Consider the following 17,357-nt stretch of genomic DNA (forward strand, 5'->3'; position numbering starts at 1 on the left):
TCTGTTTTTATATTTGAATATTTCATCCATTTAGATTTTAGTTCAGTGCATGGTGAGAGTTATAGATCTAGTTTAAATCTTTGGCAAATTGAAACCAAATTGTTCCAGCAACATATATTAAAGAGGCTAACTTTCCTCCAGTGAAGGTGTTTGGCTCCATTGTGAGAGAAGAGGGGGGTGAATGTGCCTGGAGTTGTTTCTGCATCTTCTAATCACTTCCACTGGTCCTCAGATCTGTTTTTTTGCCAGTACTATGTTGTTTTTATAACAGTAGCTTTTTAGCATAGTTTCAAGCTAGGGATTGTGATACCCCATACCTTGTCTTCATTGCCTAGAAGTCCTTTTGTAGTCTAGGTCTCTTTTTGATCCAGATGAATTTTTGGATTGTTTTATCAAGGTCTGAGAACTATGCTGCTGGAATTTCAACTGGGATTGCATTGAATGTATATAGCAGTTTTGGAAATATGGTCATTTTCGCTACACTGGTTCTTCCTATGCAGGAGCAAGGGATGTATTTCCATTTTCTAATATACTCTTTGATCTCTTTTTTTAGAGTGCTATAGTTTTCAGAGTAGGGTTCTTTGATTTGTTTCATTAGGTTGATTCCTAGGTATTTCATTTTTTTGGATGCTACTGTGAATGGGGTTTTTTCTTCAGTTCCTTTTTCAGTGAGTCTGTTGTTTGTGTACAGAAAAAGTATTGATTTTTTGGTGTTGTACTTGTATCCAGCCAGTCTACTGAATTTGGTTATTAAGTCTAGAAGACATTTGGTGGAGTTCTTACAGTCTTCTATATACAGTAACATGTCATCTGCAAATAATGACAATTTGACTTCATTTCCTATCTTCTTTTTATTTCTTTCTCTTGTCTAATTGCTGTAGTAAATGTTTCCAAAACTATAATGAACAGGAGTGGTGATAGTGGACATCCTTGTCTTGGTCCTGATTTTAGTGTGAAGGATTTCAGTTTTTACCTACTTAGGATGATATTGGCTGTTGGATTTTTATACATGGCTTTTATGGGGTTGAAGTAGAGGCTTTCTATTCAAATTTTTTGTAAGGTTTTCACCATGAATGCATGCCAAATGCTTTTTCTGCATCTATTGTGATGCTATTGTTTTTCTCCTTGGCTGTATTGATATTGTGTATTACATTTATTGATTTGCATATGCTGAACCATCCCTGCATCCTTGGGATCCCTAAATCCCACTGGGTCAGGGTGTATGAGATCTTCTGCGATCTTCCTGAGATATTCTGCATTTTGTTTGCCAGTATCTTATTGAGGATTTTTGCATCTATGTTCATTAGTGAGATTGGCCTATAGTTCTCTTTTTCAGTTGGGCCTTTCTCTGCTTTTGGGACCAAGGTGATGCTTGCTTCCAGGAATGAATTCAGGAGAATTGCTTCCCTTTCAATTTCATTGAAGAGTTTAAAAAGTTTAAACAGTACTGACAATATTTTCTCTAAATATCTTGCAAAATTCAGCAGTGAAGCCTTCTGGACCCCAGCTTTTCTTGGTTGGTAAGTTTTTAATTATGTTTTCAATTTCATGGACTGATATTGTGTTTTTTAGATTTTTGGGTCTTCTTCATTAAGCTTTGGTGATTCATACACATCTGGGAATCTGTCCATTTCTTCTTTGTTTTCCATCTTATTGTTGTATAGGTTCTCGAAGTAAGTATTGATGATCCTCTGGATTTCTGCTGAGTCCATTGTAATTTTACCCTTTGCATTGCCAAATGCATGGATTTGGGTCATTTCTTTCCTTTTTCTGATAAGGTTGGCTAAGGATTTGACCATTTTGCTTATGCTTTTGAAGAACCAATTCTTGGCTTCATTGATTTTTTATATCATCTCTTTGTCTCCGTTGCATTGATTTCTGCTCTGATCTTTATAATTTCCTCCCTTGTATGAGCTTTGATTTATCTTACTCTTCTTTTTCTAGAAGCTTGAGCTTCAGCATTATGTTGTTTATTTGAGCTTGCTCTGTTTTCTTAATTCGGGCATTCACTGCTATGAATTTCCCTCATAGGACTGCTGTTACTATGTCCCATATATTCTGATATGTTTTATGGTCCTTGTCATTTAATTACAGAAACTTTCTGATTTCTTCTTTAATTTCCTCTGTAATCCATTGGTTATTCAGAAGTGTGTTGTTCAATTTCCACGTGTTTCTGAAATTCCTGCAGTTTCTTTTGCTATTGATCTCCAATTTCATCACACTATGGTCTGATACTATACAAAGAATAACTTCAATTCCTTTACACTTAAACATGGTCTATGAGTGAGTATGTGGTCTATTTTGGAGAACAAGCCATGTGTAACCAAAATGAATGTGTACTGTGACTTTGTGGGATAGAATGCTCTGTAAACATCTGTTAAGTTCTGTTAAGTTCATTTGTTCAAGAATTTCCTGGAGTTGTAGTTTTGCATTGCTTATTTTCTGTCTAGTTCACCTATCTATTTGTGACAGTGGGGTATTGCAGTCCCCCACTACTATCATGTTAGTGCTTATTTGATTTTTCATGCCCATTAGTATTTGTTTCATATAGTTGGGTGCATTAGTGTTTGGTGCATATATATTTATGATTATCATCCCTTCCTCTCGGATTGTTCCCTTTACAAGGATGTTGTTCCTCTTAATCAGTGTTGGGTTGAAATCCATTTGATCTGCAAATGGGATAGCTACTCATGCTTTTTTTCAGGTTCCTGTTGCATGGAGTATTGTTTTTCACCCTTTAACTTTCAGTCCATGAGTTTCTTTTTGAACTAAATGTGTTTCTTGTATGCAGTATATTGTTGTGTCTTCTTGATTCATTCTGCCAATCTACTTCTTTTATTTGGTGAATTGAGACCATTAATATTGATGGTTATAATTGATATGTATTGACTTATCCTTGTCATGACATTTTCTTTTTGTTGTTCTCTCCCTTTGCATTTAATTTATTGTCTTGCATAATGGATTCATTCTGCTGGGCTTCCTTGGGTTGTGATCCTTATTGTCTTTCCCTAGAATATTGTTTAGAATTTTTTGGAGTGCTGGTTTGGTATTCATGAAGTTCCTAAGGTGTTCTTTGTCATGAAAGTATCTTATTTCTCCACCAATTTTTAAAGATAGTTTTGCTGGGTACATTAATCTGAGTTGGAGGTTGTTTTCCTTTAGAGTTTGCAATACTTTCCTCCAAGCTTTTCTTGCCTTGATAGTTTGTGTTGAGAAGTCTGCTGTGATACCAATGGCCTTTCCTTTGTATGTGATTTGTTTCTTTTCTCTAACTGCTTGTAGAATTTTGTTCTTCTGTTGGGTTTCTGGAATCTTAACAGTTATATGTCTATGTGTAGTTTTGTTTTTTTTTAATCAAGGCTAGTTGGAGTCCTATATGCCTCACTTATTTGTATGTCAAGTCATTTTCCCCTGCTTGGGAATTTTTCTGCCATCACTTTTGTGAACAGTTTTTTTATGTCATCTGCACTCTCTCCTGTTTCTTCATTGACTCTAATCAGTCTTATGTTATTCTTCTTTGCATCATCTAGCAGCTGCTGGATTAATTTCTCATGGTCCCTTACTATTTTTAAGAAATTTTTCTTTTCCTGGTCACTAATTGCAATCCTGTCTTTGGTATCTGAAATTCAGTCCTCACATTGGCTCATTCTCAGTACTAGGAAATTATTAAATTAAACTTTCAGTGGAGTTTTTAATCTCCTGGAAATCTGTTTGCATTTGTTTTATGGATTCCATTTGTTTCCTATGTTGGCATTTCATCATGTTCCTCAGTTCCTCTTTTTTGTTTAAAGTGTCTACTGTAAGTTTATTAGTCATGTCTTTCCCTATGGGCACATTCTCTGTTGTTATCTGATTATTTCTGGTTTCATTTTTTCCCAATTCTCTTTTGTTGCCAGTTCAGGGAGTCCAGGTGGTTGAGTATCAGATTGTTTCATCTTGTTTCCCTTTGGGGTTTCCTTAGGTGATGTGGAAGCCTAGTTTTGAGACTTGTTTATGTGTGTTCTCATTTCAACAGTTGCAGCCTTCTGCACTTCTGTTGAGGCAACTTTTGTTCACCCAGTGGTCTTCAATTCTCAGCAAGCCACAGAGTGGCCTTTTCTTTACTGCTCACCACTCCACCAATTCCATGGTTCAGAGTAGTAGCCTTCTGGGTCCCTGTGTTGTCCTGTTGTATGAGCTGGTTTCTGTTTGGGGCCTGTGCACACTTGAGATGGTATATAAGTGTGCCTCTGGCTAGGCCTACCTTCCTACATAGCTGTTGTCTAAGAGAGCATTTGGCTGGGGGCTGAGCACCCCAGTTGCTGGTGCCTGGGGTAGCTTCTAGCCAGGGTCTGCACACACCAATGATATTGGGACAGGCCTCTGGCTGTTGCTTATGTTGCTTGTATAGCACTTTTTCCTGGCAGGTCTTTGGCTGGGGCTTGTGGTCCCAGGATTGGGGCAGGGCCCTGGCTGGAAGTGCCTGTAGCTGTGCCACTCTGTTCCACACTGGCTTCTCACTGCAATCTGCAAACCCTTACCAATGGTATTGGGGTGGGCCTCTTACACTCATTTATTAAGTTCTTAGTTTTGGAACTTGTATTTTTCAGTTCCCAATTATTTATTTATTTTTAAACAAAATATAATTCTCTAAAGTAATTTTCCACATCTTTGCCTAATCTTTCCGTCTTCCTCTCTGATATACTTAATACCTCTAATGTAATTAACTTGAATGCCTTAGTTTACACTCTGATATTCAGGTCATCTATTTTTCTGCTACTATTTTCCATCTTTTTCTATTGACTGTTAATATTTTCTTGTCTTTCTGCATGTATAAGAATAGTTAATTATAATTCATTATAATAATATTAATTATTATTATCAAACATTAAACATAAAAAGAAGAGGATTCCAATGATATTATAATTTACAGGAAAGCATTCTTCTCTTTCACTTCTTATGCAGTTCAGGTAAGAGGTTAAGCATCCCAATCCAATCAAGAATTGACCTGAGTTAGAGCTTTATTGCACAGTAAGTGTCAGTCTACATCTGTTTCAGTCTTCTTGGAAGTGATCATATCAAGAATTTGATTTAGGGCTTACTAGATCTCTTTCTCATCAGCCCTGAAATAGTTCATAATTTCCAGCTCTGTCATTCATAAGTTTCCAGCCCAGCCCTTCAGCCTACCACTCAAAGTATCTTAATAGTCTAGCAAATGTCTTGATTTAGAGACTAATGTTGTGCATGAAGCAGGCCCATTCTGCCTGATGTCTTTGATTTCACTTTGCCTTTTGGAAGTTTTTAGACTACCTTCCCAATCTCCTGTGTTGCTACAGAGACCTAGAATTAAGCCAATGTTACATGGGGTAAACTATCCATGTACTTGAAGGAGCCCCAAAAGTTTCCAATTTGCCTCCCCAGACATGGCTAAAAACAAAAACTTTGCTGGTTTCTCTATCTTCGTGAAGGGACTCAGTCTTCAGGCCATGAAATCAAACTGTTAAGATTTCCCCAAAAGAAATTTTTCCAAGATTCAACACACATCCCCAGGGGGAAAATCAATGCCCCTTAGACTATTTTCAGTGTGGCCAGGGTTGGTGGAAGCACAGTTAATGGGCTGACTAGCCAAGTATTTTTCCAAATCTATTATGTAAGCCAGAATTCAAGCCCTCAGAAATTTGAATGCTAAGAATTGACTATTTTGCATTTTGTGTGACAAGTACAGACCAAAGTTAATATGAACTGTGTTAGCATGAAGTAAACAAAAACATTAAACTTTTACTTATCCTATAGTATCATGATCTGTCTCTTGCCTATGTTCAACTAAATCTTCATTCTCAAGCATTCCCTCTCTACTTGTTAAATCAAGTTTTGCTTTTTATTTATCCTTCCACAGAACCTAGTGTAAGTTCCCAGAGATGTCAGAATATAAGGACAAACAGCCGATATTTTGTTTACAAGGCACTGCTGATTTCATTGGTCTCACCTATTTTTAGAAATAGTACATAGTACTAGTACATATAGTAAAACTATAGTAAATATTACAATTTTAGTCACATCATTAGTCAAGATTATGGTTGCAACCTCAAACAAAATATGCTATACCTGTACCTTATATTAAATGTAAGTTTTCTATAAGCATAGAGCTTGCAGAGATGCATACATATTACACTTACAGAAAAGAGTATATATTACTTAATTTTCTTTTAAAGAATTTAGCTAAAAAAAAACAAACCAAAATATTTCCAGATAGCTAATGCATTCTGGCTCTTGATCATTACTGCATTCTTGCTTTTTTATCAAAGGTTATTATTATTACATAATTAAATTTAACTCATTTTAAATGTTAAGATCATAGATTACCTTTGGCTCTATGACTACCAAAAATCAGCTCATTCAACCCTTAGGTTTGTTGACAATACTGAAATGGCATGGGAAAGAAAATTTGCATGATACCTCCACTCATTTTGAAAGCTTTCAGCACTGAATTACACCAGGGAAAAATCTGAAGGACAGTCCTTGAGTCTGTGTATTGTGATGATTACAAGAAAATCAAGCACAAATCCAACAAATTAATTTCACTCAAATGCTTTGGAATTAAAATATTGTATGTATGGACCAGATTCTCTAATGGAGTAAATATTCTTATAAAATTACTTGAAGACCAGGAAAGGAAACTTGATGCTTTAGAAAGATAATCTTGATAATGTGGTTGATCCAAAGTGGGGAGTTAATTTTAGGTAACAGTATATAGATAAATATAGTAATTCACAATAAATTTAGAAAGTAAACAACAATTTTTGTTTGTAGGTAATGTGAGTATCTAGGAAATAATAGTATTAGTCTTTTTTAATCAGCTTACTTAAAGTATAGTTAGGATACTGTACAAAGTAATTGTCTATTGCCAACAAAACCCACCATGGTCATGCACCTGTCTATATTTGTAATCTCACCTTGCCACAGATATCCTGAATATTAGCTACTTTCAATCATTTGTATTAATCTCTGTTCCTATAATGTAGTGATATCTTTTTAAAAGGAAGTTGCATATAATGTTATAACATCAGATGTGAAACTGCAGCATCATGCATTTTTGCTTGCATTTTTTTCTTTTGCCTTCTTCCCATCAGGCTTCATTTTTTTTTCCTGCTCATTTCTTGTTCAGGATTCATTTTCTGTTCTGTTGCTTACTTAGTACTCACCTGGTTACTCGGGTTTTTTATCTGTCTCAGGGATGGCAAATTATATGTGCTTTGGGTGTTAAAGTGTGAAATAATTCCTTTACATATAATAAAATATTATTATTATTATTATTATTATCATACTTTCTCAGTTTAAACCTAGTGTGTTGCTGACTTATCTAAAAATGACATAGGTTGGTACCATACCAAATACCAATTCTGTTTTCTGAGACATTATCAGGGATTCATTAAAATGTGGGCACAGCTCATTCATGCCCAGGGCTCAGAATAACATATTCTCTCTTTCAGTGATTGTTGTATAGTGTTTATGAGTCACAAAATATTTACATAAAATATCCATTTGATTTTAAATCTTTCACGTAGGGGAACCAAGGATCCTAGAAAATAAACAATAGACACAATTAGCCAATAAATTGCAAAGTTAGAGATTAAAACTGGCCTTCTACCTTAAATAATGCCTTTTTTCACTGCATCAGAGAGTCTTCTTATACTTTCTCATTCCTTGGCCCCTCTCATTTTCTGTCTTGTCCCCACCAAACAGTGATGCTCTGGGTAGGCTGCTCCTTTAAACTTTGATGTTATATATAAGCATCTTCTGTTGCCTATGAAGGGTCCAATTCACCATGAGTACAGATCTAAGCCCAAATGTCTCTGCAAGACACAGTATTTAATGCATATCCCTTGTTAAAATACCCTTTGGCATTTGTATATTTAATAATTAGCAAGAGTTAAAATTCACTGTAATAAAAATATTCACTGTAGTGGTCATTAATGTTGGTCATTAAAAGTTTACACTGCCTTATCCCCTTGAAGTTAATGTGTCCATCTTTGGCCAGTGGAACTTGAGCAGAAATGATCTGTGTCACTTCTAAGGAGAAGTATGTGATCTGCTTGTTTCTTTATGTTTCACACCATCTCCAACACATTTCACACTTTTTTGACTTTATATTCTGGTCACATGGCCATGTAGCTATTGGTTCCTGGTAGAAAATAATGCAGAATGCATCCTCTTTTCCCACCCAACCCCACAAGACCATAATGGACAAGTCTTCAAACAATGGACATACACTGCATATTTTTAAACCTTTAAAATTTTAAAGTTATTTATAACCAATCATAATTTATCCTATGTTAGTTGGTACACTTAGTCCAATATACGATTCCAGTCTGGTGGTAATATCCAGTGGAATAGGTCAATGAACTCTTTTTTGAATATAGAAATTATTAGTGTTGTCTGCTCTTAATTAAGAATTTCCTTAAGATAATTAATGATACCTTGAATGTGCTATCCCAAAATATAGCACCATTGCATTTGAGAAAACAACAGAAAAAAACCCTCCGGTATTCATCTTTCCTTTTCTCTTAAAGTAAGCCATAAAAGAATCCTCTGAACTTCTAAAATAGGTCTTTAGACCCTCATATGACAGGTGAAAATCCTATACCTAGAGGAAAGGGATGTACTCATTTTTGAAGATACTGAGAGACATACTGAAGAATTTGAACAAACAGGCTTTGCCAAGTTACCCCAGTTTAGTACCATTAGTCATGCCCCATTTGTCTACTCATACTTCCCTACAACTGTACATTCTTCTTCAAATGTATGGATTTCCCTGTTCCTATGGGTCTTCTTTTCTAACTTCTCCCTTGTCACATAAAATTTATATTAAATAAATTTATGAGTTTTTATCTAGTTAATATGGCATTTACAATGGGTACTTCAGCCATAAACCTTCCAATGGGTGAGGAAAAGATAATACTTTTTCTCCCCTATAATATCATTTAAACATTAAAAACCTCATTGACAGTGCTAATTATTTTTTAAACAAATATTTCATCTATGACACTGAGAAATAAACCAACAGAAGAAACAACTTCATGTATAGCAACCTGCTTAAGGGGACCTAACAGGAGAAATAAAAATGTTGCATTTATGAGAAATTTCTAATTTTCTTTAGCCTCAATTGACTCTAAAGCCAGTTTCAAGACCAATTCTTCCCATTGACACAATATAGATAATCTTTGCATTAGATCCTAAGGACAAGTAGTAATATTGGCAAACCCTAAAACCAAGCAAAGGCTGATATACATCTGACTGCATTTTGATTCTTATTTTGCTTAAGGAGTGGGGTGCTACGTTTCACAGATTTCAGAGTCTCTTGGGCTTTCTTCATCTCCACTGGCAGCTCCAGGCAAAAACATGCTTGCAGTTCTTAATTTGAGATTTCATAACCAATTCCAGTTCTATTCATGACAACCCCACAAATCCACCCACCTCAAGCCAAATCATGTCCACATGTATATTTCCAAGGTTTTCCATCAAAGCCATGAAGACTATTTGAGTACAGCTGAGGATAGAATTTGGCCAAAATCCATGGTTTAACTAAATATCTGCATTACAATTTTCATCTTGAATTGACTCTAATGATCCAAGATGAATTTCCAAAGATGATGTTATAGTAAATAAGATCTAGACTCAGCTTGTGGGTTTAATGTTTTCAATTCAACAAAAATCAGAATTGATACAAACCTTACCACAGTGGTTGTTACAATCAATACTATCACATCTAATAGAAGTCTTAATTAATTAGACTCAGTTTCAGTACAAGATATTCCTTATCTTTACTTCAAGTTAGATTCCCCTATCTCTTTATCCACCTCAAGTCAGAAATGTGGACCTAGAATTTTGTACTAGAAATTTTAAAAACATAAACTCTTCAGATTCTAATTATGGGTACATCAGTTTTCTAACAGCTGGGTGTATGAGTGCACACACCAGTTCAAGTAGTTTCCAAAAAGGAACCTGGACCTCTTGAAGCATGACAGTGCCTCCTGGCTCTGTGGCAAGTCTGTGTTGCTGGGGAGGCCACTTCTTTCCTTTACCTGCTCTGCTCAGAGAGCTGGAGGATTGGGATCGGGGTAGCATGGGATGGATGGGATGTTTGTGTGCAATTAGAGAATTACCTGGGAGCACACACTGAAGAGAAAAGGAGCAGCCATTTCCTCTCAATTCCTATAGCTGAAACCCTTTGTGTATCTGCCATTCTAGGTTTATGTATTATAAATCTGCAGTAGTTTGGCTACTTGGAAGTGGGCAAAATGTGAGGAAAGTCACCAAAAGAAGAAGAGAAGTTTCATCCCCACAAGCCCAGTACTGCATACCATCAGCTAGGTTGTGCTGCTTTCTACACACAAAATGCCAAAACGGTTCACTTCTCTTTCAAACAAAAATCCTCTTCACTCCAAAACATACTAAGGGCAGCTGTCCTTTGCCTGGTGATTCAGCAATCCAGCTTGCAGAGGTCCAGCTGGCCCCCGTGCACCTCCAGGCTGCACAGTCTGAAATAAATGACTCCTTTGAGAGGTACAGAAGTAGAGGAGGGCAGGAAGTCCTGCACCAGTGTCAGGAACTATAAATGATATGTGTCATTCCTGATGTTTCGTGGACACTCTCTAGTCAATTGTAGGCAATGCTTGACCTCAAGGAAAAGGGGATCATAGTCCCTACGTATCTTAAAATGAAAGTAATTCGATATTGAGGAACATTAGAGCCATGTGTCCTTACCTTAGAAGCCCTAAAAATAAGATTCAAGTTCTTTGAAGCCTTAGCTTTCCAAGAAGATTCAATTACTTATTCTGTGGTTTTCAATTGTCTATTTTCTTTTCTGAATGCTAGTCTTCTTTCCATAGAAAATATAGAAGGTAAATAAAATAGCTACCAGATGGACTCTGCAAATAGAGTCAGTCTCCTAAATGTCTGTAAAGACAAAGGTAACCAAGAGTGCCCCCACAGACTGGCAATGTATAGCCTCTCTGTCTCCACTCCTCAAAAATAGCCAGTAATTCTTGGAAGGTAGTAAGTATTGCCTGTAGCTCTCTGTGCTTTTTTTACTGCCTCTTATTTTGTGAGTTTGGTTATTTGTTTGTTTGGTTGGTTGGGATGGTTTGGGCTCCTTCATGGATAGATATTTGAATTAGTCACTCTCTCATTACTGGAATAAAATACCTGACACACAAAACTTAAAGAAGAGATTATTTTGGCTCATGGTTTCAGAGAGTTCAGTCACAGTCAGCTGGCTCCAAGGCAAAAAAGTACATGGCAGAAGAAAGCTGCTCAATCTGTGGCATCCAAAAGGGAGGGAGGGAGGGAGGGAGAGAGGGAGGGAGGGGGAGGGAGAGAGAGAGAGAGAGAGAGAGAGAGAGAGAGAGAGAGAGAGAGAGAAAGAGAGAGAGAGAGAAACAGCTCCAGTGAGAGCTACACCCTCCAAAGGCACTGCTCCAACCAAACCCTATCTCTAACACCACATTCAATTATGTACTCATCAATAATAAGTATAGCATCACCATGATCCAATCACCTTCAAAATTCCCACCTCTTTACACATGAGAAATTTGGGAGATAGTTCAGGGTTAAACATTTAGGCTTTGAGCTCCAATAGGTTCATGTTTACCTTGTTATGCACAATGGCAAAGTTAACATTTCTACCATTGCTGAAAAGTCCAAGTCCAAAGTTTTCTCTGAGACTCAAGACAAAATCCTAGGTGTAAGCCTCTGTAAAAATCAAAAAGAAAGTTAAATCCCTTCAATATACAATGGCACAGTAAACATTCCCATTCCAAAAGGGAGAGATAGAGAAATAGAAAGGAACTGGACCAAACCAAAAGTTGAAACCCAATAGGGTAAATATTAAATCCTGTAGCTTCATGTCTAGGACCTACAGTGGGTTGTGTTGAGAATTGAACTTCAAAGAGCTTGTACAACTCCACTCCCATGAGCTTTGGAGTTTCTGCCCACTTGGCCTCTCCCCTGAGCTAATTCTCTTCAGAGACTGCAGTTTTTCCCGGTAGACATTCCACATTTCTGGCATCTTCAACTTCCTGTGGTGTCCACTGCACTTTTTACTTCACTTTCACAGCTTCTCACGTTATCCTATCAGGGGCACATTGCCTGATCTTCCAAACTTCCTCAATTAGAAGTAAAAGCCTCTATGATCCTACAATTCTTGCATTCTGCATGCTGATAAAACTAGAACAATGTGGATGATACCAAGGTCTGCTGCCAGCTTGAGCAGCTTTTTGGTCCTCTTGAAAACAGAGGCAGTGGCCTCTGAGTGTCTGGATGTCTGAACTCAGGGATATACCTCCCTAGGCAGCCCTGAATGATCAGGGAACCCTGGATCTCCCTTCTCAAAGCAAAGTCTTTCACAAGAGTTTACTTTCTTATACCCTTGATCCTGTGATTGGTAAAGGCTGACCAATTTCTGAGATGACCTCAATTAATTCTTTCTACTGTACTCATGCAAAGCACTTGGCTACTTTTTTATTAATCTTTTCAGCAACCACACTCTCCTTGGCCTCAGATTTACACATACTTCCCTTGTAGCAAAATGAAAAATTTTCTCATCTTTCAGCTCTATTTTTGCTTCTGATTCTCACTGTAAATCTGGCTTAAGGAAGCTAGCAATACCCATGCCATTGCATGAACATTGAGTTACCTTGAAATTTCCTCTGCCAGCAGTATGCCACCTTTAAATTCATACTCCCACAGAATCTCAGGACAAGGTCAAAACATAGACAAATTCTTTGCCTGATTGAAACATTCATGCCATCTAGTCCAATTCCCAGCATAGTCCTCATTCTCAACTAAAACCTCTTGATCTTGGCCTTTGTTGTATTCTGAGTTCTGAGCAGTATCATCCATCAAACTCTGCTTACAGAATTCTAGGGCTTCTCTACCTTACATCTCCAAGCTTTTCCAAAATTTTCCCACAAATTAGTCTCAAAAGCTTCTGAACCACACGGTCCAACTACAGTTACAATAATGACCCTGATACTGACTTTCTATACTAGACACTTTCCCATAGTTGGGACAATATACCTGATATACAGAACTTAAATAGGAGAGGTTTATTTTGGCTCATGTTTTCAGAGAGTTCAGTATATAGTCAGCTGGATCCAAGGCAGAAACAGCATGGCAGAAGCCCATGATGATGAATGCTGCTTAACCTGTAATACTCAGGAAGGAGGGAGGGAGGGAGGGAGAGAGAGAAAAATTAAAACTATACCCTCCAAAAGCAGACCACTAGTGGCTCACCTCCTCCTTCTAACTACATTTTCAGCTAAGAACTCATCAGTGGATTAGTTCACTCATAAGTATAGCATCTCTATGATCAATCACCTCTAAATGGCCTACCTCTGAACATATGAGACTTTTGGGGCAAGTTTTAGATCCTAACCCTAGCAATATTTTAGTGCTTGACTAAATGAAAAAAAAAAAGAAAAGAAAAAGAAAGAAAGCATAACATGAGCAAGATGCAAGAATAAAACATTCTAGTTCTCATTCCTTGCAGAAACTTCAATTTGAACAACTACCGATGCACCAAAATAACTACATTAGAGTAAAGGAAGCCAAATGAAAGATTATAGCACCTTGGTATAGTACAGAAATTTAAAAAACATTGAAGTGGCTGGGATTTAGCTCAGTAGTTTCACCGCCTGCTGCGCAAGCGCAAGGACCCTACTTCGATCCCTGGTACAAAAAAAAAAAAAAAAATGAAGAGGGTAGGAAGGACAGTTTCACATTACCCATGTCACCCTACTCCCAACTCCAGGCAGCACAGGACTAAATGAAGTACTTCCCTGTGTGGAGCAAAAAAAGTGAAGTGAGCATGAAATATTTCCTCAGCCCCAAGCATCATTTTACCACCTTAGTAAAATCTAGTATGCTGAGGAAGACCCTTTAGCCTCACACTGTAGAAGCCTACCCACGGTCCAAGCCTGCAGAAATTTCACAATGCTAAGCCAGCCTCCTTGGTTCCAATCTGTAGGAAACAGCCTACAAGCTTGAACCTGACCAAGGGGTGAAGAAGATGAAAAATAGAGACACAGAAACAGGTTAAAATCTGGGGGCCCAGGGGACTCCTGTCTCCCTTTGATATAGAGCCCCAAATTACTGGTACACCTTGCCTTTATTCCCTCAGATATGGACACAAGCAATTAGGGATTTACAATATTCATCTGTCTCCCACCCTCCATGGTACTTCTCTGGGTAAACAACTTAACCTTGGGGTTTTTTACTTTTCTCTGCAGTGTTAGCAAGCTTGGATGCTCTCTTTCTTCTCAGTGCTCAACAGTGAGACCAATTTTACCTCATTCTTCCCATCCAGTCTTCCATTCCAATCTGCAGGTTGGTCTTGCAGATTCATTATCAAGGCCCACCCCAGCACAAATCTGAACCCCATGGATTTAGTGTACAGACTGAACCCAGAACCAGGCCATTCTCCAAAAACTTGGGTTTCAGGCTTGCTTAGGGTTTCTAGGCCTGTCACTCTGCCAAGACAGCCCCAGGAACCCCAGGCTCCAGACTACAATATTTTAGATCATGGTTATAGCATTTCCATGGGTCCCTAAAGTTTCTCTTCTAGCCCTCAGTCCCAACTCATGCTCTATGAGTTGCCCAACTGATCCTTTCTCATTACCTACTTATGTGGCTGTAATTCAATCTGTAACCCCAGCTCAATCTGTGGGTTTATTTAGTACCCTGAGACACACCACAGTTATTAGAGGTCGACACATTAGGAAGGGCTATCTAAGAGGTGTGAGTTCATTAACACAAAACTGCATGCTTCCTTTAAATGAGCAATTAAAAGCCAGGCTTCAGAAGAGAGAGGAAAAGGCTATTTTCCAAGCTATTTAGAAGAAGAGTGTAAATGCCAGCAGCCCAGGATGCCAACATAACTGCTGGAAGGTATGAGAGCTACAGAGCAAGGCTGCAGAGTCATGATGCAAGACAGGGCAAGGCCGGCAAGGCACCGTGTAAAAATCTGTCTAATAATAGTATGCTTGAGAACAAGCAGTCATTTTCCCCAAGTGATGTGTGAGACTCAACTTCTTTCTGAAAAAGAAAAGGGTGATATAGAAGGAAAGAGAAAAGTGAATTACTGGAATGAGTAGGTATCTCTTTGGGAGTTACAAGAGTGCGAAAAACTGTCCACCAGTCTTCTGTTAGTCTTGGCAGCTGCATGTCTATGAATCTAGCCATAGTCAAGATTTCCAAGGCCGTGCTTCTGAAAAATGTGGCAGGGGCTTAACCTGAAACATGAACTATTGTTAGTTTTGGTGTGACCTAAGTCTGAGGGAACTCTTGAATAGTTGACCATGGTCCCTCTGAACAGGAGTTTCACTCTAGTGACACTGCGACTAACTGCATAGAAGGCTTTAAGGGAACATGTCTCAGAGTGGACTGGCACTCTTACGAGGCAGGTTCATCCAAATATTTTTTGTCCCTGCAGGCTGAGTAGTGTTCTGAACTGCAGGTGATGAGTATTTTTTATTGGCAAATGAGAGGGGTTTTTTTTTTGTACCAGGGATCGAACTTCAGACCTTAGACTTGTCAGGCACAGCACCACTGACCTAAATCCCAGGCTGAGAGGCTTTTTTTGTCCAGCACTTTCTATCCTCCAGAGATTTTTCTGTCTGGAGAGACAGTGCTGTTGGTTCACAGTAACATAGCACTATTGGCTACTCAATATTATATAAAAAACGTGATCTCTAATCTTTTGGGCTATAACAGCTATATTATTTAGGAATTTCCTTAATTGAAAAAGCAGAAAACATAATTTATAGCACCTAAAACAAATGCAGAAAGGGGGTTCATATTGCAAGATTTTATAAGTGGCATCAATTCTGTAGCTCAGTGGCATCATAGGTAGCATCTCTGGAATCTTTTACCTTCACCCTCATGCTTGTCTCTCTCATGATTACAAACTAGCTGCTGTGTCACTGGGGATTGTGCTTATGTTCAAAATAGGAAGAAAAGAGCAGAGCAGCACCCTTTGAGACAATCTCAATTTTTCAGGATGGTGACTCTGTGGGACTCCCCATCAAACCACTGTGATCCTCTCCTAGTCAGTTCTCTGTCACATACCCACATCTAGCATGAAGGGAGCCTAGGGAGGTAAGAATTTAACTGAAGCATCCTGCCAGCCTGAACAAAATCAGGCTACTGACAACTATAAAGAGGGAATTGTTGCTGGGGATACTACTAACATTACCTAAAGCCCTTCACATAGCACTGATCAAATTGCATTGAAATGTTCTGTTTCTGTCTCTGTATCCCCTCCCATTAGAATGAAGCACTGTTGGCAAAGAGATGCCCTCCATCATCCTTGTATTCCCAGCACATTGGCACACTGCCTGGCACAAAATAGATTTAATAAACATAACTTGAATTATAATATTGAGTTATATATTATCTGTACTACACTTCAAATAGTAGCCAAAAATGCATTTAGATTCATTTTTTGCATGCACTTCTCCATAGACAACAAGAAACACTAATGTAAAAAAATCAGTTATCCAAAAAATAGGCACTCAGAAGAATTAATTTATTCCCCTTTGCATGCACAATCTTTCTAACATATATTTACTAGAATAGGTAATGTAATAATAGCTATTACTGGTCAAGTGCCTATGAAAAAAATTCAATGCTTTCTAAAACCTCTCTTAATCCTAATATCTTTACAAAGTATATTTTGCCTCATCTTAGAGACACTGGGAAAGCTGCCGAAGATCTAAAAGCTGCAATGGTGAAGCCAGAATGCAACCACTAGTGAGTCTTTCTCTTCTCTTCATTCTGCATTCAGCATGTGGGCATTCAGCACCTTCACTTAAAGGAAAAATCCCATGCTGGGAAGTCACATAAGAACTCCACCTCCAAGGAGGTCATCTGGACTTCAAGAATATTTTTCCATCTTTATTTCTGCATCTCTCAACACTGCACTAAGCAGAAAGAACAGTGAGATGTGTAGTTATTCAGTTAAACTCTGTGCCAAGAAAATGGAGTTAGGTACAGATATTCTTCATTTGATGACCTACCCATTTAACAACTATTCAGACTTTCTACTGAGATGTGTTTTTGGACTTACAACCCATCACTTGGCCTTAAGAACCTTTTTTTATATACAATTCTGTACATCTTGTTTATACAGCCACATCTTTTTTCTCAAGTACACCTTGTTTAAACAGTACTACAATTTTTTCTGATCATACTGCACAGTGTAGTAATGTAGTTTTATGTTCTGTTATACATTACAGTACTGCATATAAGAGTTATGCAAATAAAAGCAGTCATCAAGTTGACCATTTCCTTGTTCTGAATATTGTAATGGACATACTATA

At 37.8% G+C, this 17,357-nt stretch overlaps 1 long non-coding RNA gene across 1 annotated transcript in view; it reads right to left on the reverse strand.

Moving 5' to 3' along the window:
* LOC110344520 (uncharacterized) overlaps positions 1-8,191 on the reverse strand; it is a 35,511-nt gene extending 27,320 nt beyond the window's left edge. Inside the window, exon 1 of the long non-coding RNA XR_002387127.2 lies at positions 7,628-8,191. This is a non-coding gene — a long non-coding RNA (uncharacterized LOC110344520). The remainder of the gene's footprint in view (positions 1-7,627) is intronic.
* Positions 8,192-17,357: the final 9,166 nt, after the last annotated feature.

The sequence above is a fragment of the Heterocephalus glaber genome, unplaced genomic scaffold (genome assembly GCF_053883595.1).
Source record: "Heterocephalus glaber isolate CG9 unplaced genomic scaffold, H.glaber_assembly_v1.0 deba00000122, whole genome shotgun sequence".
In the NCBI taxonomy this organism is placed as follows: Eukaryota; Metazoa; Chordata; class Mammalia; order Rodentia; family Bathyergidae; genus Heterocephalus; species Heterocephalus glaber.